Below are 25,885 nucleotides of genomic sequence, written 5' to 3'. Positions count from 1 at the left end.
TGAACAATTTAGGAGGAAGAGTATATTGCCACTTTAAAGATAATCAAATGCATTAAAAGTATTCCCTGTAAGAACTAAAATTTTTACTTACCAAACAAAATATGGTTGACTTTTGAACAACAGAGGTTTGAACTATGTGGGTGCAAATGTACATAGATTTTTTCCCCCATAAATACATGACAGTATTGTAAATTTATTTTCTCTTCCTTATTTTCTTAGTAACGTTTTTTCTTTTCACTAGCTTACTTTATTGTAAGAATATGGTATGTAATATATATATGACATGCAAAATATGTGTTAATTGACTGTTTATGTTATTGGTAAGGCTTCTGGTCAACAGTAGGCTGTTAGTAGTTAAGTTTTGGGGGAGTCGAAAATTATATGTGGATTTTCTTAAAAAAATTTTTTTTTAAATGTTTATTTCTGAGAGAGAGAGAGAGTGCTCTAGCAGGGGAGGGGCAGAGAGAGAGAGGGAGACACAGAATCCAAAGCAGGCTCCAGGCTCTGAGCTGTCAGCACAGAGCCTGATGTGGGGCTTGAGCCCACAAACCTAGAGATCATGACCTGAGCCAAAGTTGTATGCTTGACTGACTGAGCCACCCAGGTACCCCATTGTATGTGGGTTTTCGACTGCACAGGGTGTTGGTGCCCCTAACTCATATGGTGTTCAAGGGCCAACTGTATTACACCTCACAGTTCACTATAATATGTGTCTTACTGTTTTATTTTGATTTTTTAAATGTTTATTTTATTTTTTTTTTGAGAGAGAGAGAGAGAGAGATTGGGAGGTAGAGGAGCTTAGGGGCAGAGAGAGAGGGGGATGGAGAATCTGAAGCAGACTTTGTGCTGTCAGTGTAGAGCCCGAGGCTGAGTGTGAACCCGCGAACTACAAGATCATGACCAGAGCTGAAGTCAGATGCTTAACCCAGAGCTACGCAGGTGCCCCTGTTTTACTGTTTTAAATTGTAAACACAGAAACACTAAATGGTCACCTAGGGTAAGAGAATTGAAGTTTTGAGGTTTTGTTTCTTGGCTTTTACAATCACTCTGCTATCATCTTTTATTCTGAATTTGCTGTGTAGATGTAGGAATATGCAGTAAGTCCCAGAGGGGCTGGAGGCATGAGATGATCAAAGCAAGTTGGGGGGATTTGAAACTGTGATACACTTCCTCCTGCAGTGAGCGCGTCACTGAATGCGTGAAGGTCAGGCGCCAACCGTGTAACTGGGAGCGCTCAAAATGAACGTCGATGGAGAACTTAATATTAACTAAAGGATAAGTAATACAAAAGTGTGATCCTTTGAAGGTAACATATATATAAAACTCAACAGTAACCATAGAAGTTATTTGCAACTTTGACCAAAAAACTATTTTGGGGGGTAGGAGGTTTATTTTTTACCACTGACATTATTTAGAATTCTGGTAATGAAAGACGGACCAACTTTCAGCAGGTTCTGCTATTGTAATGACCGTCCCTATGAAGGATGACCTTCTGAGTGTGGACTTCCAGGGCACGTGGCTCCCACCTCCCACCCCCAGCCTACCCCTGATTTGACAGCTTGAGGTGGGAGTTCGGGACAGTGGCTGGCGGGGCACGGTGGGACGCAGTGTCCACGGCAGGAACGCAGTGGTTCTGTGTGTGGGCTGAGGCCAGGGGGATGGCTGATAGGTGAGGCTAATTGTCTTCACGTACTCCAAACAAAACAATACACCACAATGCACTGAATACAAAAACCGGTAATAGAATCCAGTCCTCTCCTCTGAAGCCAGACATTAAAGAAATATGCAACATTTCTTGTAAATCAATGTCACTCCCTTTTTCTCGTCATTGTTTGCAAACTACAAGGTATTTCTCATAATATGATATGTATTGATACGGGATTGGCTCGCCGTTATTTTTAACGGCATTAACATTTTAAGAAATGTCTCTGTTTTGGTCTCCAATATGGCAAATACTGATAGCTGTATTCCATATAAAAAAAAAGCTCTCTGGACCCCTAAGGCATTTTTCAGGATGTCATGATGCCCTGAGACCAGGAAGTTTGAGAACTGCGGCATTCATGCACTGCCTTGTATATGGCAGATGCTTGTGCCACAGGGTTAAGCGAATGAGCCACTGAACAGATGGGCTTCAGCTGCTTCTGGTATTTGGAAGTTGTGGCTGAGACTGGAGGGAGGAGCAGGCCCCTGGAGGCAGTGGTGGTGGACACCTGGAAGGTGGGGGCTGCTGGGGTCAAGAGGCAGGATCCTCCGTTTGAGAGCACTATTAGCTCTCATGGCAACATCAGTGTGGTGGGTCTGGGGGTCAGGCAGTGAGGACTGGGGATGACAGTGATGGTAGGTCCGTGTCCCGGGGGCGTCAGGAGGCTACCCATACCTGGTTCCCCTTGGTGCTGACAGATTGGAACAGCTGTCCCAATCTGTCTTTCTGGGTGGGAACTGAGCAGTTTTGGTTTTGAGGGGGGGCCTCTGGCTGTCAAATCATTGAGAATGAGGACAACAGAAAGAAAGGCCTGTAGGCTCAGTCAGATTGAGCTCTAGGTGCTTCTCCCTGCTCTGCTCTGAACAGCCATGGGACCCCTGCAAGCCGCCTATGTGCTGGCTCACTCTACCACATGGTGAGGATGCGGTAGCATCTGGCACATACTGGATACACAGTACCTTGGTGGGTCCATTAGTAATGTCATTAATAAAAACAAAAAGAGGCAGGCTGGGAGGGGTGGGGCTAAGGAGGAAGGGTCCTCGGGGGAGTACTTCCTGGCCCATGACTAGTGACAGTGGGAGCTTGGTATAGACCAGGGTTTCTCAACTCTCAACCACTCTGGACACTTTGCCCTGGATAACTTGTTGTGGGAGCTGTCATGTGCATGGTAGAATGTTTATTTAGCAGCATCCCTGGCCTTTGCCCACTACATGCCAATAGCCCTCTCTCTTCAACTCTGACAACCAAAGATGTCTTTGGACATTGTGGAGGATAATTTTGTCTCTGGTTGAGAGCCACCAGTCTAGGTACTTGTCTGACAAGGCCTCCACTGTGGGTGCTTGCTTCCAGCCAATGCCTTGGAGGTGACCCACCAGCTTCATCCACACAAGATCTGTCTGTCTCACTCCTTTCAGGAAGAATTCTTCCCAGAGATTCTACTCCCAAAGGAACAGGAGGCCTCCTGACTCTGCTCCCTTTCCCGGAAGAACCCTGCTGCTAATCATGGCTGTTTCCCTCAGCTTTTGGACAAACCAGGCCCCGGGAAAGCAGCAGCTGAGCGACGCAAGAGCTGGTGAAGGGAATCTGGATGCCCAGCAGCCTGGGGGAGGCCGTCCTGCCCTTCAGCCTCCTCCTTGGCAGTCATGCCTTCCAACCTCCAAGTCTCCACTAGAATATAGTCTGGGCCAATAACAACGCAATGGAAGAACAAAGGGAGGTATGTTTACCCAAAGGAATGCTGCTGCCACCAGAATGAACGAGTCACCGCCACATACACGTGCCCCGGATGAATCTCATCAGGATAGTGTTGAGTGAAAAAGCCAGAGGCAAAAGTGCACATGCTCTATGGTTCCATTAATGAAAAGTTCCCCCAGAGGCAAAATACTCTATGTTAAAGCTCAAGGGGTACACAAGGGAGGCTTCTGGGATGCAGGTTCCGACTAAGAAAATTCATTGAGCAGTTATGATACAGTCACTTTTCTAGATCTACGGAAAATAAACAAACAAAAACAACATTCTGGGCCAAAGGTCAGGACAGGCCCTTTAGCAAAATCCCTGTCAACCCAGGGAATGAAAATCATCAGCAATTTTGCCTGGCTGGCTCTAAATCATTATTGTCATGTTTGGACATGGCTTTACACATGAGATGATGAATACAAAATAATCAGCATAGTGCTTGGCACAGAAAATGCTCAGGAAATGGTAATAATACTACCAATTAGTATTGATGTAGGATACAAAATAATAATAAAATAATTAACGGCCTTTTTTCTTATAGGGGAAACAAAAGATTCTGGAAATTTCAGGTATATTCCTGGTTACTAAATTCCTGATTCTCAAGGTTTTTGGAGCTCCTTCCAAAGATAGTCTTTGAGGAAAGAAAAATCTAAGTCTCTTCCTCAGAGTGAGTAGCTCCTGACCAGTAATCAGCACACACACAAAAATCCCAAATACCTAATTTGGCCAAACTGTTCAGTGTCCTTCATATCCATCATTTATTGATCCAATATACTGTTTAGCCAGGAACCTGGAATCCACCTACCTGGTCAAGCAATTGGATCTACCTTTGGCCATCAATCAAGTTTATGAATTTATAAATGAAACAAGTGTGACTGCTGTTGGATTTCTCTGTCTCAGAGTAAAACTGTGGCAGAAAAACATGAAGTCTAGAAAATATGCAACGCTATCTCTTCTTTAGACCTGACCGGAAACAGGACTCTACAAATTCCTCTCTTCTCAGACAGCCAGCAATCAGGCAACCTCAGCAAAACGGAGCATTTCATTGCAAGCTGCACTCCCCAACCACAAATTAGATGCCAAATTAACTCTCGGGAACATCCCAAACTCTTTCAGATCATTCTCCCAAGACCCAAGTCTTGGCATGACGGGTTCTGAATCAGACATGAGGGAGAGAATTCAGTGCAAGCCGCAAGTGCTTTTAGAGTTCTATTCCCAGAGAGATCTCCTAAAATTTCAGTCCTGCACGAACGGCAACATGTCCCTGTGACCCGTGATGCCACTAATAGAATCAAGTTCTGTCCCACACCGTCAAGAACACTCAGTGAATTTGTCTCACAAATGTTCTTTGTGACAGACATTTAAGAAAGAAAAATCCATGCCCATTTCCACAGAAAAGGCAGGCTCTTACCTAGTCCCAGGCTTTGTCCATGGGCACTTGATTGGATAAAGACGCACAAAACCAAGAAAATAGAGACACACAGGGGACTTTCCATTTCTCCTGTTTCATCCGGGGTCCAAGGTCTTCTTGCTAATTCCTGAAGTTAAAAAGACGAGATCGCCTATTGATACTTTGTCAGGGAAGCCTGCTGATTAATAATTAACATTTAACCGTGTTACCCAGTGTCCACCTCGCTTGCTACCCCCTTGCAAGCCCAGATCTAACTATATCTAATAGAAAAAAAGTTGATTTACAAAAGCTTTTTACAAATTCTGATACATTTGGAGAATCAAATATCTTGTCTTGTATTCTTACCTTCTTGGGCCAAGGTCATAGTTCCAAATTAATCAATTTAGGTTAATGTGTTGTGTTTGGAAATTCTGTCAAAGGTCAGGGGTCGGTGGCTCCCACACAGTTGCCTAGCTCTCCCTCTGATAGAGGGGATGCTGGTTCATGGCAATGGTATTTCAAATTGCAGACTAAGCACAAAGAAAAAGAGAAGGGCTCTGCCAGGTGGAGAGCAGCTGGAGGGCCCATTTTCTGTTGAATTTAGCAAAATGGCTGGTGCCTCAAGTCAAAGAGTTGGTGGGGTAAACGTTTCTATAGCTGAAGGGGGCAGGAAAGCTCTAACCTCAGTGTAAGAAGAGGATGACACAGAAGCAAAGATGTGGGACTGAATGCCTTTGAGGGGGCCCCATTGGGAGGTGACCCCAGAAGAAACTCTCCTCTGTGCTAACTAATGTTCCCTTGTGTAGAGGACTGAGAAGTCAGGCAGGGGAAATGTTACTGTGTATGACTCTTATGATATTCCTTGGGTCTCTAGTTTTATTTCAACTTTATTTATTCCAACTTTTCTCCCCCTGCATACCTACTATGTTCCAGGCACTGTTTTAGGCTCTTGGGACATACAAGTAAACAAAACAGACCAAGATTCCAGTCTTTGTGAAGCTTATATACCACTGGGGGGAGGAGGAATCAGATGATAGAAAATAAACATAGTAAACAAGAGATTTATGTAGATTGTAGAGTGTAATAAGCTATGGAAAAAGGGAAAGTATAGCAGAATTCAGGAGGTGGGGGGAGGTAGTGATTTTAAATGGTCAGGATGAGCCTTGTTGGGAAGTTGAACTTTAAACGAGGGTTTCAGTGAGTTGCCTCTGTGGACATATTGGGAAAGAGAGCTTCAGACAGCCAGAGCACCCAATGCAAAGGCCCTGAGGTAGGAGCATGCCTGGTCTGTTCCAGGAACAACAAAGAAGCCAATGATCAAGGAGATACCCTTATAAAGACTTTGACTTTCATGATCTGAGACATAGGAAACCATCCTGAGGAGAAGAGTCACATGATTTGCATTATATCTTTAAAAGATCATTCTGGTTTGCAAGGCCAGGGACAGATTATAAATGAGCAAGGGTGCACGTTGGGGAGATGTGTGAGGAGGCTATTGCAGTGATCCAGTGAGAAGTGATGGTGGCTTGGTTCAGCATGGTAAGAGCGGAATTGAGGAGTGGTTGGATGGTGTTGGGTATATTTGGAAGGTGGGTGCAACAGAGTTTCCTGACTACTGGAATGTGGGCTGTAAGGCAAAGAGAGGTGCTGAGGATGACTTCAAGGACTTTGGCTTGAGCAAGTGGACAATGGGGTTGATATCAGCTGAGGTGGGGAAGGCTGTGAATGGAACAGGCTTGGTGGGGGAAGATTAGGCAATCAGCTTTGACCCTGTGGAGTCTGAGATGCCTCTCAGACATTCAACTGGAAATGTTGAGTAGGCAGTTAGGTAAGTTGGGCGTCAGCTCTGCAAATTAACTCATCAAGATACCAGTGTATCCAAGTGGCTTCGAAATATCCAAGACGCTTCCCTCCCAAATGTCTGCAGAGTAAACTCTCTTACCACTTTCTACGTGGGAAGAGGCTTTCAAAGTTCTGGCCCTTGTAAGTCCCTGCTTCACCAAAATCTCCCTACGATCATCGCATGCCAACTCATTTTGCGAGGCTCTCTTCGGTTGGGATAGGAGGAAAGATGCCTGTTCCCTTTCAGGGGTGCTATACAGACAGCACCTGTCTGCCCAAGCTCTGCCTTCCTAACCCATCACCCTTGTGTGGTGGTTTTAATGCACAAGCTCTTCTGTGTTTCCTTGAAGCTTGCCGGGGAGACTCCTGGCAGGGAAGAGAGGAGGACTTCACAGAGAATCAGATTTCCAGAGCCTGAGGATGCTGGGTCTACTATCTATTAGCCGAGCAAAATGTTACTTAACCTTAATGAGTTCCATCTCCTCACCTGTAAAATGGGATAGCATAAGCCAGAGAAAATACTTTGAAATACTAACTTAATATGATTTTTCTCCCAACATCTCCCCCTTGTTCTCGCTTCCACTTAAGAAGGGCAAACCAGAGAGAATTCTACAAATCCTCTGTCATCCCCAAACTTAGGACCTAGGACAAATGAATTGTAACCAAGAAAGACAAGCAAAGGGCTAAACATGTTTTGTTTTGTTTTCACGTTTATTTATTTATTTTGAGAAAGAGAGCATGCACATGAGCGGAGGAGGGACAGAGAGAGAGGGAGGGAGAGAGAGAAAATCCCAAACAGGCCCCACACCCAGTGTGGAGCCCAACATGGGGCTCCATCTCACTATGGTGAGATCATGACCTGAGCCCAAATCAAGAGTCGGTCGCTTAACTGACTGAGCCACCCAGGCACCCCAAGGCTAAACATATTTTAAAGGAAGCAGGAGCACCCCACCTTCCCATCATCAGAAAGACAGTCTCTTGGGCTTCTCAGGTCAGTGGAGATGAAAAGATTGTAGGTCTGAGGGCACAGGAGACCGTCCCTGGCTTCCCAGAAACCCTGCTGGAAGTTGGTAAGAACCCAAGGGGGATATGGCTATGTGGTGCTGGCAGATGGGCAAAAGGATGCCCCTGTGCCTGGCGGGAAGTAGGAGAGCAGTGAGCCTCCAGCACTAACAGGTCATGGAAGATGGGGAGGACAGGCCCCTCCATGGCCACCTGGGGGGGGGGGGTGGGTGACAGAGAACCAGGCGGCACACCCACCCCCAGGCCTAGGTATTGCTGTGTCTGATCCAGAACTATGGCACACTGGGGGTGGGGGTGGGGTGGAAAGAAGAAATCCGGGAGGGCTTGAAAAACAGGAGTTTGGAGTCAGTAATTCAGATGGCTTACAGAAAGTAAAGACATTTCGTGTATATTAGAATTTGCGGCCTGAGAATCATCTCTGTACAAAAGCAGATACATCATGAGTATTAGAGATGTGCATGTGAAGTGCAGAGCCCAGTGCCTGGTTCATAGTAGAGGTTCAGTAAATGCAGTCACTTATTCTGGAGACAGCATACTCAGTGGTCAAGAGCCCGGGCTTTGGAATCAGGTCTAGGTTCAAATCCTTGGCCTACCACTTCCTAACTGGGTAACCTGGGGCAAGACCTGAGTATTCTGAGCTTTAGTTTTTTTCTTCCATCTGTACAAGGACTACTGATATCTACCTGATCAGGTTAAAGGGCATAATGGAAAGAGATAAAGCAATCCTGGCAAGCAGGAAATAATAAATGGCAGTTATTATTATTGTTTGATTGTTTTAATTTACATAGGGAAACAAGAGGGTCTCCAGGAGGTAGATAACAGTAGGACCATAGTGATAAAATGAAAAGGGTGGCCAAAGAGAGGGTCTGGGCCAGTAATTTCAAAATCTGAGCACTGGAATCAGAGTCAGCCTGAGATCTCAGGGAGTGGACAGGTTTGGGGACAGCCCGAGAACAATCCAATTAAAGCTTCTAGGACTGAGGCCTGGAGAGCTTTCATTCGAAAAACAAGTTCTCCATGAAGTTTGAACCATTGCCTCTAACTGGCTTCTGTGAGGTCTATCAGGGCACAGGAAGAACAGAATAGGCCCTAAAGATGTTTTTATATTTTCTGCTAGAGGCTGGATGCCTCTCTAAAATTCATATGTTAAAGCATAGCCCCCAAAGTGATGGTATTAGAGATGTGGTCTTTGGGAGGTGATAAGGTCCTGAGGGCAGAGCCCTCATGAGTGGGGGGAGTGTCCTTGTAAAAAAGACTGCACACAGATTCCTTGCTTCTTTAAAAAAAATTTTTTTAATGTTTATTTATTTTGGGGAGAGAGAGAAAGAGTGTGAGCCAGGGAGGGGCAGAAAGAGAGGGAGACACAGAATCTAAAGCAGGCTCCAGGCTCCAAGCTGTTAGCACAGAGCTGGATGAGGGGCTTGGACTCACAAACCATGAGATTGTGACCTGAGCCGAAGTCAGACGCTTAACCAACTGAGCCACCAGGCACCCCAATTCTTTGCTCCTTTGCTCCTGTGAGGTTATAGTGAGAACATGGCCATCTGTGAGGATCTCACCAGACCCCACATCTGCTGGTCCCTTGATCTTGGACTTTCTAGCCTCCAGAAGAGTGAGAAATAAATTTCTTTTGTTTATAAATTTCTGTTGTTCACCCGGTCTATGATAACCTATTACAGCAGCATGGATGGAGTAAAATACTACCTTGGAAAATTGTGTGTGTGTGTGTGTGTGTGTGTGTGTGTGTGTGTGTATTTTTTTTATGTCTGGGAAACGTTTTATCTCTCCTTCTATTTTGAACGACAGCCTTGCTGGATAAAGAATTCTTGGCTGCATATTTTTCTGATTCAGCACATTGAATATATCCTGCCACTCCTTTCTGGCCTGCCAAGTTTCTGTGGATAGGTCTGCTGCAAACCTATCTTCCCTTGTAGGTTAAGGATTTTTTTTCCCTTGCTGCTTTCATGATTCTCTCCTTGCCTGAGTATTTTGTGAATTTGACTATGATATGCCTTGTTGACGGTCGGTTTTTGTTGAATCTAATGGGAGTCCTCTGCGTTTCCTGGATTTTGATGTCTGTGTCTTTCCCCAGGTTAGGAAACTTTTCTGCTATGATTTGCTCACATAACCCTTCTACTTCTTTTTCTCTCCCTTCCTCTTCTGGGACCTCTATGATTCTGATGTTCCTTTTTAATGAGTCACTGATTTCTCTTATTCTTAAATTGTGCTCTTTTGCCTTAATCTCCCTCTTTTTTTCTGCTTCATTATTCTCCATAAGTTTGTCCTCTATATCGCTGATTCTCTGTTCTGCCTCATCCATCCTTGCCGCCCTAGCCTCCACTCGAGGTTGCAGCTCAGTTATAGCATTTTTTATTTCATCCTGACTAGCTTTTACTTCTTTTATCTCTGGAGGAAGGGATTCTAATCTATTTTCGACTCCAGCTAGTATTCTTATTATCGTGATTCTAAATTCTGGTTCAGACATCTTGCTTGTATCTGTGTTGGTTAAGTCCCTGGCTGTCGTTTGTTTCTGCTCTTTCTTTTGGGGTGAATTCTTTCATTTTGTCATTTTGAAGGGAGAAGAGGAATTAATGAGGTTAAAAAATTAAAATTAAAAAAATTAAAATTAAAAAAATTTAAATTAAAAAATTAAAAACAAACACACACACAAAAGTTAGAATAAATAATGCTAGATCCTAGGTGTGTTTTAGTCTGGGTGTTGAAAGGGGCTTGATAGATTAGAGAAAAAAGGGGAAAGAAAAAAAAGGAAATCACTTGAAAATTTGAAAAAATGAATACCCTGAAGTAGACTAAAATGAAATGATGGAAGTAAAATAGAATTTGAAAAAATTTACACAAAGGTAGAAAATATAGTAGAAAAAAATTAAAGAAAAATATTTTGCATAAAAATTGAAAGTAAAAATGAATTTTTTCTCTTTCTGTATTCAAGAAAGAGAAAAGAAACAAAGAAGAGAAAAAAGAAAAAAGAAAGAAAATTGAATAGATGGACCAGCGAACAGACTGAAATACGAGTGAAATGACTTCATTTTCCCCTAGAAGTCAAATTAGGAAGCGCTTTATAGTCCATAAACTAAGCAGGCGGAGAGACTTGTGTTCCCGAAGAGCGAGGTTGGCCCAGCTGGGCGGGGCTTAGTGTAATGGCTCCATTCTCCACTAGATGGCGCTGCTTAGCTTACTGGGATGGATTGTTATGGCGCTTGTAGGTGCGTATGCGCATGCGCGGGAGCGGCAAAAATGGCGTCACCCGACTACCCAACGTCTAGTGTCAGAGCTGTTCTCCCCGATCAGCAATCGCGCACCCGTCCTTGTCTTCGGCTTCCATCCACTCCCCGCTTTTACACAGTCCGTGACCAAGCCCCAGGCAGCACCTCCCACCTGAGTTTGGTCTCAGATGCGGCTGTTTTTCCTGACCCCTTGCTTGTGAGGGACTGTGGCTTTGACCTGTTCCGCCCGTCTGCAGGAGGGTCTCGCCGAGCAATGGCGGGGTGCCAGCAACGCTTGCTGGACCCTGCTGCTGCCGATGCCCAGAGAGTGAGGCCAGGTGCCAGCCCGCCCCAGAAAAAGTTCGCGAGATAGTGTAGCAGCAGCGCCTCAGGGACTATGGAAAATCACAACCCACATCTGGCACCAGGCTTCACCCTTAACGACCTTGTTCCAGTACCAGCGAATGTGGTGGTTCTCCCAGGTCCAATGGGGCCTTGCCTTTGGGGGACCCACACAGCTTCTACCAGGTGTTCTCCCAGGAGGGGAACCGCCTCTCTCCGTGTGGCCTGAAGACCTCCGGACCTCACTCTGCTCCCGGGGATTCGCCCTTCCCACCAGAGCACCACCAGGTATTGAGCTGCGGAGTTTCAGACTCCGCGCTTCCCCTGTTGATAGTCTTAATGGAATTTAAACCCTCTCGTTTCTCCCTTTTTAGTTCAGTCCCTGCGGCTGTTTCCACTTTTCCACTTTCTCTTCAGCTGCTTTTTGGGGAAGGGAGTGCTTTTCCCGTATTCTCCCCACTCCCCACCCCGTCTCTGTCCTCTCTCCACATGCAAAAGTGGCTCCCCTGCCACCTGCAGCTTCTGTCTCCCCCACTTCACCTCTCCGCACCTCGCACCTGCTGAATTCTGTGGTTCAGGTTGTGCAGATTGTTGTGTTAATCCTCAGATCAGTTTTCTAGGTGGGCAAGATGGTTTAGTGTTGGTCCGGCTGTATTTCATGGACGGGAGACACACAAAAAACTTCCATGCTGTTCCGCCATCTTGGCTCCAAGAGCTATATATAATATTTGATATACCTTCATACTATGTAATTAGTATATGGCACTATGTAATATATTGGTGCTATATAATTTGTAAGCATATACATACCCATATATTTTGAGGGGGGGAGTGCTCAAGGTTTTTTTAAAACTGATAAAGGTGCTCCATTGAAAAGAGGTGAAGACTCTGAGGTAGAGGGATAGACAGGCTCCCAGGCCTTAATGACCTGACTGTAACGTGGTTGACTCCATTAATACAGTGGCAGAGTCACTAGATCCATTAGTGGGGTCTTTAGTCATTTGCACGTTCAAGAAAGTCCAGTGGTTTTAGGGGGACTTTTCATTTCCCATGAACTGAGAAGGGGGTAGGCCTGATCCCATGGAGGCTGGAGTCTCCAGCAGAGTTATCAGCACTGTCTATAATCCTCCGTCTAAAATAATAATGGCTTTATAATTAGATTCTTAAAAATTGCCCAATTCTTGCTCTCTTTTAATTTGAAAAGCTTCTTGAAGAAATAGACATTTCAAGAGACTGGCATTTGATGACCTGACTGTAACCTTTTCTTTTAGTGTAATGGTGATAAGAAAGTTAATCAGAAGAAAAGAAATAAATAATTTACAGAGATAAAGAGAGCAAGTCCCTGGTGGGGAGAAGCCAGGGGATTGTGGTGAAGTTCACTTATGAAAGAAACAGAGTTTTATATTCAGAATCAGGTTTTCTTGCTTTCATCTTCAGAAACTGGGGATAGGGAGGAAGGGCAGCCTCAGGTTGGAATTCTCAGAAAAGAGTAATTGAAACAATAACTTTTAGAATGGTACTATTATTTCCCTTGGTTTATGGTTGAGATTTAAGAGATTAAGAACTGGGACAAAACCATATCTTACCAGTAAAAGGCAGAGAGAGGGGAAATGAGGGCCATCTGAGTCCAGGATCAGTTTTCTTTTTTTTTTTTTTTTTCAACGTTTTTTTTTTAATTTATTTTTGGGACAGAGAGACAGAGCATGAACGGGGGAGGGGCAGAGAGAGAGGGAGACACAGAATCGGAAACAGGCTCCAGGCTCCGAGCCATCAGCCCAGAGCCTGACGCGGGGCTCGAACTCACGGACCGCGAGATCGTGACCTGGCTGAAGTCGGACGCTTAACCGACTGCGCCACCCAGGCGCCCCCAGGATCAGTTTTCTTAACAGCCACTAGTCCTTAAGCCCTGTGTGTCTGGCTTTCCTCACAACTGCATGGGGCTTTCTTCCCTATGTCTGAACCGTACTCTGCTCCCAAGATGAAATTTATGACACTTTTAGGGTCATGTCATTGGAAAAGGACACCTCTCACTCCTTCTTGGGGACAGGCTGCCATCGGGAAAGTGACCCAGCTTTTATTGGGCCACCGATCAGTCTGTAGACATTTTTGTACCATGTGGGACTATGATGAAAACAAGAAGGCTTGGAACACATCCTCCTTTGGAATGGGGTTGGCCTGGAGTTTAACCTTTCCATATCTTTTTTAAAAGTTTTTCTAAGATCAGGAGACAAATGAAAGGTGAAAACAAGTTTGCAGGTAAGCTTTTAGACTATTCAAAAGAACAAAGTGTTTTAAGAAGTTCAAGCAGATATTTATTCATCAAGATCATCATCCCTTTATTGATGAAATTTTGCAGATAAACTTTGCATTGGCTCTGCCTCAGACTAGGTTTGTAACCCTGGGCAAATTATGTAATTTCTCTCAGGCTCACTTTTCTCCTCTGTCAAATGGAATCATGAGATCAAACATTATCACGTGGAAGGCACCTCTGACAGGTGTTGGCAGAGTCAAAGCTCATTTGACTTTTGTAACAAATGAGGTAGGAGTTATTTCCCCCATTTTACAGGTGAGAAAACGGAGGTTTTCAGATTCCTTGTCCAAGGTCACGTGTCTAATTGATGCACATCGGATGTGAGGACTTTTAGGTCCCTGTAACCTCTATTGCTCTCTCAGTTCCAAAGTGAAGATCAAGGTAGCTGGTCAGCAAAGAATTGAGCTCTTTCTGCACTTATTTTTGTTTCCTGCTCTGTGCTGGTCCATTTACTCTCCCTGTCCGAACTACAGTTGTGGTTTGTGGAACAGTTAAACAAACAAACAAACAAACAAACAAACCAAAACCCCAAAACCAGAATAGTCTTTTTGTTTTGTTTTGTTTTTGGTCAGCAGATACTCTGGAATCAGTAATGCCTCTTACGACTTTAGTAGTTTCGGTAGAATGGAAAATCTTTTTATTTCTCTGATTGCTTGGAAGCAAAAGGAAATAAAGATTTAAGTTGGTTTAGAACAACCAGATAGGCATGGAACTTTGCTGGCTCCTTAAAATTGGCCAAGGGTTTTCTCCTCTGTGGGAAAGAGGGAGGGTATAGACTAGACTCTGCCTGCCTCCTCTAGCTGCTTGGCTTGTTGGTTGGGCTTGGTGATGAGTGATGATGTTCGGTTCCTCAGGGAGACCAACGAAGTCACAAACTGAGTAACTGATTGAAGCAGACCAAAGACACAGGTTGGGAAGGTGGGGTGTCAGCATGCTGGGTCCCCGTGCTTCTGAATATGGGATACCCAGTGGCACTGACACCATCCCGGGCATCAGGCAGGGCTGAAGTATCTCAGATTGAGATGCCCAAACCTCTCTGCAGCAGCGGGTCTATATACTGTGTCACACACTCATCTCACAAAAGCTTTATTAGCAAATGAAGTCTTTGGCTGCAAAAAATGACGAGCAGTTCCCAGTGATCTGCTTCAAGGGCTACCAATGACTCACCATTTTTCCACCACATATGGTGTCTTGATGATGCAGTTAGTCATTGACTGGTAGACAGGCCTCGAAGTCAGGGGTTAACAGCTCAGGGACCAATTCCCAAAGGTGCCAGGCTGGCCATGTAACTCATTGAAACCTCAGAAATAATCCTATGACACAGGTGTGATTATTCCTCTTTGTCCAGCGAAGAAAACTGAGGGTTAAGGAAGTTACTGAGTTGCCCAAATCCACATTCTAGTAAGTGGTGGAATGGGATTTCAATTACAATTGTCTAACTCCAAAACCCGACCAAAGGCAGGTTTGCCAAGGGTGACATCCTAGTGTATCTAAGGTAAAAAAAAATTGGGATTGTGCTGTGTGCTCTTGAACGGCCGATAAAGACATAGATTGTGTGTTTATTAGATTATTATTTTCAAAACAAGTGTTCTCAAACGCTTTCTCAGCTATTTCATGGAGAGAGCCCTGAAATAGCCCATGAGACTAGCTCAGGATAAAAGCAATGGATGGTGTGATGGAATTATATAATTTATATACAGAAGAATGTTCCCCAATCAACAGTAAAAAAAAAAAGTCCAGGGAAAACGAGGGGACTGGGGTTCTTGCCCATGAAGCTTTGCCATGGACAGAACAGTGTTTGATGGAAATTGTTAGGGCAAGTCTATGCTACGAACGACCTTATTTATACAGCATTGCCGGTTACCCAGGTGCTCTTGAAACCATTTGGGTTAGATCATGCCTAGGGTCCTCCAGAAAGGCATGGGATGCTTTGACAAGCTTTGATAATTCTGTTAAGACGGATTTTTTTTTTAAAAGATAAAATCATGGCTCTCATTCAGATATTAAAAATGAACATATGGTAAATATTTTATTTAACTTGTTAATGAGGAAGCTGGTAAGGGTGTTTCTATAACTAGTTCAAAGAAGAAGCCAACCCCCCCTCCCCCAAATATATATGGATACAAGAATGTTGAAATGTGCTAATGGACGCACATTTAGCTTCTCCCATTGCAGGAGGAAAGTCAATCGGACATCCACACAGGACAGGGCAGGATTTGCATTTTGCATTGCTATTAGTTATCTGTGATGTACAGCGTTGTAAAATGCCTCAAGGGCAATGAAGACTCAAATCAGATAACTCAGGAAGGCTGTGCAGTGGTTAGACAATGCATCGTTTTCCATTGAAGCACAAAATTTACCCTGTAACTCCTATTGTTGAGAAATGATAAAGGGAAGTATTTAGCTACAGAATTCTAAAGATAGCAGGATAAGTTTCCTTCCAGAGGAAAGGCTGTCTCTGTATCTTTGTCTCTTGAGAGGAGGCTTTGTGAAAACAGACAGCTGGGTCTCTATGCTGCCCTCTCCCTTCATGGCTCGATTAGTGGGAAAATTATTTAAAATCTCAGTTCCCTACTCTAACTCAGGGGTAGTACTATTATTTACCTCAAGGGTTTGGGGGAGGAATAAATGAGAACCATAAACTGTGCTTAGCACAGTGCCCAGCACAACACGTGTCTGCTATTATTATTTTTATTGATTACAATTTTTCACTGTGCTTTTTATTTTTCCTACACTTACATGTTCCTTCCCTTTCTCTCCACCCCCCTCCATCTATAATAAAGAATAGGAGAACTAGTTACAGTGTTTTTGAAAAAAAGTATAGATGCATCTGTTTCCTGTTCTTGATTTTGAAATTAACTGTGTAAATTGTGATGTGATGTATTCCCTTCTATTTAAAAAATAAAGCCTCCTCTGTCCAATATTTGCTTTTTTGTTGTTGTTTTTTGAGTAATTCCCATTGCCCATCTTGAACCAGCTACCCTGAATTTAAATTTGAAAACGTGGTTTCTTTTCTCAAGTTAGTGGCCAGAGAAAACAGTCTCTAGACTGGGAAGGGCCCTCCTTACAGGGGATAGTACCCCAAGGCCTGGAGAGGTGGTTTTCTTGAGTCAGGTCTAGGAGCTTGGTGGTGAATCTATCCCTGGTTGGACTCCTCAGACCCTAGGAGACATGTCCATGGGCTGGAGAATCTGGGCACCCCTGGGGGCAGCGCATAGTAAGCACCAGAGAAGATTGTCTATATGGTCCTGCCCAGGCCAGTTGGTGCAAATCTGCCTTTGAGAAGTTTGTTTTTTCCCTTTGAGTCTGGCGGAGGGGGCATCTCTTCAACTCCAAAGAGGAATTTCTGAATGTCTCAGGGTTCCATCAGCCCCATTTCTTATACCTTGAGAAACCATCAGATCATTCAGGTGAACCCCACAGGTGTGACACCTGCCCTCCCTCCCCTTAGCAGCCTGCATTCTGCAGGAGAGTAGCAAGTATTTATTCTGAGTGAGCCAGGTTGGGGAAGGAGTTTTACCTCTAGGCAAAGTTCAGGGATAGGAGGAGGAAAATATTGCTGTGTCTAGGCTTCCTTTAAATTTACGGGCCTGGAGTGCTACCCTGGAGAGAGCCATTTTTTACTCCACAATTTTACTCCTAATCTGATGGTTCCGAGAACTCCTGGGATAGCGAATTGTCCTGATGCCTTAGGAAACAGCGGAGATTAGATCTCAGAGGTCAGCTGGTGTGTAATTGGGATCTTGGAGCTGGGCCGACAACACAGTCAGATTTACACAAGGCTCCTTGCCTCTGGGGACTCTTTCTTTTTGCTGTCATATCATCTCTGCAGCAAACCTGCTTGTCTTAGGTCTTGATAGAAAAGTAACTCACCTTGTCCATTTTTTCACAGACAGTGTATAAACAAAAAAGGAAATGGTAGGCTGTTAATTGAGTAGCAGGACTCAGTCTTGGCCAAACTTGGTGCCATGGAGAGAGACATGGACCAATGGCAAAATATCAGGACTTGAGCCCAGCTCTGTCTTGGGTCAGTCATGACCTCTGAACAGTGGAGATAATGAAACTGGTGACCTCATGAAGTCATGATTATGAAAGATGGTAAACGTCCAAACATCCTTAAGCTGTAAAAGGACTCACATGAAGTGGAGACCCCAGACTGGGACACCAAGTAAATAAGTATGTTTGTGGAACCAAGGTATGATGTGAGACGTGGGGTTCAAGCAGGTCTGCTTCCTGACCTCCAGGTAGGATGCACCTTGTTGCCACATAGTCCTGGGGGGCCATGAGCAGAGGGAAAATTCTGGCTGCTAGCATGGTAGGGCTCTAGAGGGAGTGTTCAAGGGGTTTATGGAGGTGGGGTTCAAGGGCAGCTGAAATCTTGTGGCCTACAGGTGAGCTGAGGGCTAGTGCAATTAGGAAATTACTGATGACCTCACTGGTACTCCCTAGTGGATAAAGCCTGGAATGTTAGGTTATTAACCTAAGTGATTAATACTATGATGAAAATTGCTTTAGGCATCTCTCTGACTCTCTTTGCTGGCCCCTCTTGTCTTTATTGCCTCTTTGACTGAATTCAGAGTCCTTGAACTGCCCTCAAGATCCATCCATTTCTCTTCACCCATCCCCAGGAAAATCTCTGCACTGGTCTGTTGTCCCCCTGGAGAACTTTGAAGACAGAGGTCTTAGTGCATGTATGGATGAGCTCCTCCAAACTGTGCATGCACATGGATGGAAGAGAGAAGGTGCCAAAGGGCTGAGTCCTGGAAGTTCCAACATTTAGTAGTCAAGTAGATGAAGAGGGACCTTCCTGCTTTTGCCAAAGTATTTCTTAAGAATAAATTCTGAGTGGTAACATTTCTGCCTAAAGTGTAGGAATGATATAGTTGTAAATGAATTTATGAGTCAATTTCTGGGCAGCTTCACCAGCACTAGATATTAGCATTCAACTTTTTTTTTTTTGGTTCTTTTAGAATATGTAAACTGTCATCTTTAGACTGCTTTCATTTACATTTCTTTGATTTCTAGAGAGAATTAACATTTTCCCCCTCTGTTTCTCTACTAATTGTATTTCCCTTATGGGAATGGTCCTGTCTTTTACCTATTTGTCTTTTGCAAATTGACATTGATTTTACAATTTGAATTAGCTAATTGTGATAGATCTTAATTCTTTGTAATGTTTGATAGAAATATTTTCCCTCTTCAAAAATCTTTAGTAATGCTAATTTTTATAGTGCAATCATTAAAATTGTTTCAAAGCTGAGAAAGTTAAAATTCCCCCAGAGAGGTGATAAACACGTTTTTTTCAAAACTTTTTGCAAATTCTTCCATAGTTAGGTTTTATATTGGAATCTTTAGCCTACCAAAGCTTATTTTGGTGAATGTTTTATTTTAAATAACTTTTTCTATTGTAAAATCATTAAATATTTGTTATTGAAAAGAAAATGAAGAGCAAAAAGAAAAACATAATGAAATTTCACCATCCAGAGATAACCACTGTTGACATTGTGATTTGGATACCTCCAAATTTATCTGTTTTTAAAAATACAATTGCAAACAAACATACTGTACAAATGCTTTTATAACCTGTCGTAACATATTAATGACATATTTCAGCAGCATTAGATATTCTTTTAAAATATTATTTGGAGGTGCCTGGGTGGCTCAGTGGGTTAAGCATCAACTCTTGGTTTTGGCTCAGGTCATGATTTCATGATTAATGGGGTCAAGCCCCACATCGGGCTCTGTGCTGACAGTGTGGAGCCTGCTTGCAGTTCTCTCTCTCCCTCTGTCTCTGTCCCTTCCTTGCTTGTGCTATCTCAGTCTCTTTCAAAATAAATAAGTAAACATTGAAAAATAATAAAATAAAATATTATTTGAAACAGTTACATGTGTATCATAATGACCTCAATTTTCTATTTTTTTTTTTTTAAGACATCACTATGATGAACAATGCTGCAATAAAGATACCTAAGCATAAATCTTGGCCCACATTTCTGATCACTTCCTATGCTCTTAAGTTTCTTAAAGTAGAATTTCTGAGGCAAAGGTTATAAATGTGTGTGTGTGTGTGTGTGTATTTAAGTTTTTAATTTTTTGCTTTTTTCACATATACTGCCAAATTTAAGTTTCCATCAGCAGAGTGAATGGATGTGGTCTCCCCTCCTACCCACCTTTCCCCCTTGTTAACATTAGCTATTCACATTTTTGCAATTTCATGTTCCATTGATAAGCCAAAATGGTATGTGTATATTTAAATTTTGTTAATTAGTGAGTTAAAGTTGGATTTCCCACCACTCCCATTTTTATTGGATATTTTCTTTGTGAATTACCTATTACTAGCTTATATACTTTTGTATTTTTTATGTGTTTTTAAAACTGGGCAGCTCATTTAACAATGATTTCAAACACAGTATAATGAATATTTGTGAATTCCACCCTGCTACCCAGATCCATCAAAACCAAACATATATGCTTCTTATTTTTGTTATGAGATTGAATACCTGTGTACCTCCTCCCAAACCCAATCTCATTTTCCCCTGCTCAGAGGCAACCACATCTGAAGTCTGGTGCTGATGGTTCTCCTTTATGTATATGTTTGCAACATATGTATGTAGCTGTTCAAATATATAGCATTATTTTGTGTGTTTACAAATTTTTACACTCTACTTATTTATCTGCACTTGGCTTTTAATCCAGCATTATATTTTTGAGATTGACCTCTATTGATAAAACTGCTATAAGTGGTCTCATTGTATATCACAATTTGTTGGTTCTGTTGATGGATATTTGTCTGGTTTACTTTTTTGTTTGTGTGTTTTTTGCTGTTACAAACAATGCTGCAATGGACTTGCATTGTCCACAAGTGCAACGTTTCTACAGTTTACTCCTAGAAGTGAAATCTCTGGGTTTGTAAGATATGGCTCTCTTCAGTGTTGTTAGATGTTGACCATTTATTCCCAAAAATGGTTATGCCAATAAGCACATAATCATCAAAATGTGAATGTTTATCTAATTTTTCCTTGTCATCATCAGCACTTGATAGTGCCAGACTCTTTAATTTTCACCAGTTTGGTGGATGTAAGATGGTATCTCATTTTTCATCTTTCTTTTAAAGAAAATTTTTTTAAATGATTATTTTTGACAGAAAGAGAGAGAGACAGAGCACGAGAGGGGGAAGGGCAGAGAGAGAGGGAGACACAGAATATGAAGCAAGCAAGCTCCAGGCCTTGAGCTGTCAGCACAGAGCCCAATGCAGGTCTCAGACCCACAAACCATGGGATCATGACCTGAGCCAAAGTCAAGAGTCAGACGCTTAACTGACCGAGCCACCCAGACACCCTTCATTTTTCATCTTTCTGATTACCGGTAAAACAAGCTTGAGAATCTTTTTACTTGTATCATTTGTCTTTTAGATTTCTTGTGCTATAGATTGCTTTTTCAGACCTTTTGCCCATCTTTCTATTAGTTCATTAGTGTTTTTCTTACTGATGTTAATTCTTTGTGGTTATATGTGTTGCAAACATCTCCTCCCAATCTGCATTATGTCTTTTCACATTGCCTGGGGTGTTATTTTGTTGAACAGTTTTAAATTTTCATGTAGTCAGATCCATCAGTCTTCTCCTTCAGGAATATTCTGTAGAGGAGGCAAATTTATCTTTACTCTCTGAGGGTTTTTTGGTTGGGCCTGAGGATTAAACCCACTGAAGACAGACTAACAGAAGAATAGTATACAGATTTGTATGATTTTACAGGACACAGAAACCCTCAAAAGGAAATGAAGACCCAAAGACATGGCAAAACCCACGTGCTTTTATATGGGGTTAAACAAAAGCAGGCAATGTGGACGAGTAACTGAATTATGTAGGGAAGCTAACAGAAGATAAGAAGCCTTTTAACAAGGTTTGTTGGTACAGATTTCTTTTAGCTTTTATTCTCTACTGAAGAACGGTTCTTGCCCCCTGGTACTGGGAGGGCATCTTTCACATGGGAATCCTTATCTCCTGGTTTAGGAAAAAGGGGAGATTAGAATGTCCTTTATGAATCAGCCGTTTTTCGAGTGTCTTTAGCTCAAAATAATCCTTATGCCAAAGTGGAATATTTGAGGACCCTCCCATCCGTAGCATCTCCATTTCTTCATTTTTTTCCTTTTAAGTTTCAGCAACAACAAAAAAGCGATCCCTTTACCAAAGGTATCTGTGATTTGTTGTGATCTCTTGGCATTCCTAGAATTTACCTTTATTGATTATCACACTCTTCTTGTCACAGCTGCACTCTCTAAGCTCAGTGAAAAGTGATTTTTCTGCCAATGCTTGTTGAGTCTGATGTGGATGAGGTGATTCATAAGTTAGCAAATGTATGCTTTGCACAAGGCATTCTTGCCTCAGTGGACTTTGCTAATTGACTGCATTAAGTTCTTCATTCATATACCTGTATATTTATTTGTTCACTTAGCCAACAACTATTTTTGGAAAATCTACTGTATGCCTGAACTTGGTTGTAGTCTGTTCAGACCAGTTTTACTAAGATTGGCACTTGTGTACGTTTGCCATCCTAAGACTGCATTTGTGTGTGTGTGCACACGTGTGGTATTTTTCATGGATTTGTGGGTGAGGATGATACTTATCTCTTAGGATGCATTGAGTACTGGGCTTTGTTTCTCCATGATTTGGAACTGATTACATAATGTGGCAAAATCTGTTTCTTGAATACACAGAAATACTGTTCACTGAAGTTGTTTAGGTTACATTTCTAATGAGTTTCTTGAGTTCTTCCTCCTTCACCATTATTTTCAGGTTTTCTACATCTTCTTTTGCTGATTTTATATTTTGTATTGTCCATTTGGCTGCACATTTTGAATTATCATAAACTGTGCATTGCAATCATTTATAGTTTAAAATCCCTTATATCAATTGCTTATATTTAATTTTGTTGATTCATACCTTTCTTTTATTTATTATATTTCCAAGCATTTTGATTTATCTTATAATCTTTTCAAGAGAGTGAACAGTTAAATTTATTTATTATTTCCACTGATTTTTTTTTCAGCTTATTTATTTTTGTTCTACATCTTTATTAATTTCTTCCTATTTTTCCTTATGTTGACTCTCTTCTTTTTATAAGATTTGAAATCACATGCTTTGTCGACTTATTTCATATTTCTAAAATGCATCTCTGTCTTTCCCTCTGGGCCCTGATTGTTTGTACTCCCCTGACTTTTGACAGGTGGTATTTTCGATTTTATAATATTCCTGAAGTTAATATCATGCTCTTAATTTCCTACTTCACCCTGTTGCTGAGGAGAATTTTTGCTGCTGTTGTTAGAAGTTGTTATTAATTTGTTTTTTGTTGTTGTAAATTTTTATTTTTATATTATTTTAAATTTACAGAAATGTTAAAAGACTAGTATGAAGAATCCCGGTTCATCTTTTACCCAGATTCACCATTTGTTTATATTTTGTTTGTTTACATTTTCCCAGATTGCTTTATTACTCATTTTCTTTCTCTATATGAATTTTCCCCCAGAACCATTTGAGAATAAGTTGAAGATGTACATACATACAGACTGAAATATTTCAGTATATATTTCCCAAGACAGACATTTTCTCTTATAAAAATTAGGAAATTTAACAGTTAAGAAAATTGTGAAGTTTCATATTGATAACAATATAGTTATCTGATTCTATAGCCCATATTCAAATTATTAGTTATCCCAATATTGTTTTTATGTATGTGATACTATATATACTATATAAGTAATACTATATACAATCCTATATATTATATACTATATATAACACTCTATATGCTATAGAGGTATAGAGTATTATACATAGCATATATTTATATGCATAAATATATATGTATATATTTATATATAATTTATTTATCTAAATATAAATGTGTATACTATATATAAACTTAGTATAATACATAGTACTTTAGTATAGATAATACTATATACTTTAGTACTATATGTAATGGCATAGTATGTATATATATAGAATACATATTTATATTTAGATAAATACATTTATGTAATTTAAATTTAAATTTATAATTTATATTTAAATTTAAAATTAATTTAAATTGGTGTGTATTTTATTATATATTGTAAATACACTGTATACATATGTGTGTGTATCTATCTACACAGAGAGAAAGAGAGCATTTCAGAATTTACAGTAATTATGATGACTAACAACAACTGAAATGGCCACATGTTTACAGAAACCCCCACCTATAGGGCACTCAATATATTAATATTTATTTTCTTATTATACTATGTTTTAAAGAAGTATATATTTATTTTCATATTTATTATTTTTTTATTGTGCACTAACTATATATTTACAGTAAAAAAATAAAGCAAAATAACAAAAATCAGAAATCGCAGGTCATAGAGATGAGCACTATTGGTAATTAGATGTATATTTTCTAGACTTTGGCTTTTAATGAGCAAAAATTTTGAGCTTTTTTTCTAGTTAAATAAAATATGAGTACATTAAAAATATGGCATCATACTTGTATGACATATGGTTTTACCTTCCTTTAAGCCTTAGTATTATATTATTGTATGTACTTTATAGATAAAATTCACAGCATCTTTGCAAAGTAGAGCCACATTTTTAGGTTCAGAGAGGTTCAATAAATTGCCTAAGTCACACAACAGTAAGGTATGGAGTTAAGGTCTAAACCCTTGGATGCTCTACTTCCGAGGCTATAGATTAGATCATTATTTTGTCCAAGTCTCCTTTTTTTTTTTTTTTTTTTTTTTTTACTTATTAGCATTTAGCTTTATTACACTGTGGTGAGAAAGTATGTAACTTTCCTCTGGATTCATTTTTGGGATCTTATCTAAGAGTTAGCATATATATACCAATGCCCTATACCTTGAGAAAAATGTAGAGTTTATGTTGTTACTAAGTTCAATATATGTCTATTGGTTCCAACATACCAAGTGTATAGCATTCTTAGCCTCTATATTTATACAGATAGTCTTCAAATTTATATATATTTATATATAGTCTTCAAATTTATATCTATTTTTGTCACAGCTCCAATGACTTCTAAATTTTTGTCTATTGAAATTTTTCTATTTAATTTTTGAGACTGTCTAATTTTTGTCTTAGCCTGATCATGAATTCATACCTCCCATGACAGTAGTTTGCTTTTGATTTATTCCATTTGTTTTTGCATTTCTAACTTTGGTAAGCCATGTCTTCACTGTTGTTTTTATATTTTTCCTTATAATCTGGAGCCTCTTTGCACCCTCCCTCCACCTTTTTTGGTTTCAAAATCTCTTTTATATGATACCACCTTGACCAGCTGTTTCCCTTTTGTTGCATGAGGTTCCTCAATAAAACTTTTTTATTTTTTGGTTTTCTGCATTGGTTCATTACAGAAACCTGTCATTAAGCAACGAACATATTGTTGGGTCTTATATTTTCATCCAGTATAGGAATTTGTCTTTTGAGACATTAACGGCCTATGTATATGGCCTCCTTGGGGATGCAGTTAGTATAGTGATACGAGATGGGCTCTTGGTTACAAGCTGAGGACTTTCTGCAAGTTACTTAAAAACTCTGTGAGGAAGCTACCAGTTTTCTTTCCTTATCTGTAAAATCGTGTTAATTAAGAGTATAAACCTTATCAAGTTGTTGCAAAGATTAAATGAGATCAGAATAGAAACATATTAAACTAGTATTTGTAAAATGTAACTGTCGTTATTTGCTATTATAGATACCATGCCCGGAAATTTCATTCAAAGCAAGTTCCTTGGCAATAGTGTATAAAACAAATTTCTAAAACAACAATCTGTGCTCAACATGAGGGAAATCAGTTTCATACTTTTCTCTAGCTCTGTCTCAAATTTCTCTCTGAGATAACAGGAATAACTTACAGTAAAATTGCTGAGAAGCAGTGGTCAGGTTTCAGTTCAACTTGTCCGTCTCTACTTCTGGCTGCGCTGTGGAGTTTCACAGCTTGACTTACATTTAGCCCTGTCAGGAATCACTGTCTTGCTTTCCATTTAATTCATTAAGTATTTAGGTTGTACAAAGACGTCGTTTGCTTCCATGATAGGGATTGGAGCTGCAGACGTAGTTGGCCTCTGCTCTTCTCATCAAGCATGGAAAAACTGAAACTAAGAAAAGCAAACCAAGCCATGATGGTTTTCTACTTCCTGGATCATGGAACTTTTCATCCAATGAAAGACATCTGGTGGGCAACCAGACAAGAGGACTGACTCTCAGCCTGGGGTTCTCCTTCCAGCCGTCCTTCAGCTCCTGTACAGCTGGAACCTCTGCATAGGTTAA

General features: G+C 41.0%; 1 long non-coding RNA gene across 1 annotated transcript; it reads right to left on the bottom strand.

Moving 5' to 3' along the window:
• Positions 1 to 970: 970 nt before the first annotated feature.
• Positions 971 to 25,885, bottom strand: LOC125910043 (uncharacterized). The gene is made up of 2 exons (XR_007453831.1): positions 25,471 to 25,885; positions 971 to 4,977 (listed from the first exon to the last, which is right to left on the bottom strand). It is a non-coding gene; the product is annotated as an uncharacterized LOC125910043 (long non-coding RNA).

The sequence above is a fragment of the Panthera uncia genome, assembly GCF_023721935.1.
Source record: "Panthera uncia isolate 11264 chromosome B3 unlocalized genomic scaffold, Puncia_PCG_1.0 HiC_scaffold_1, whole genome shotgun sequence".
NCBI lineage: Eukaryota > Metazoa > Chordata > Mammalia > Carnivora > Felidae > Panthera > Panthera uncia.
This window is presented reverse-complemented; position numbering and strand designations above follow the sequence as displayed.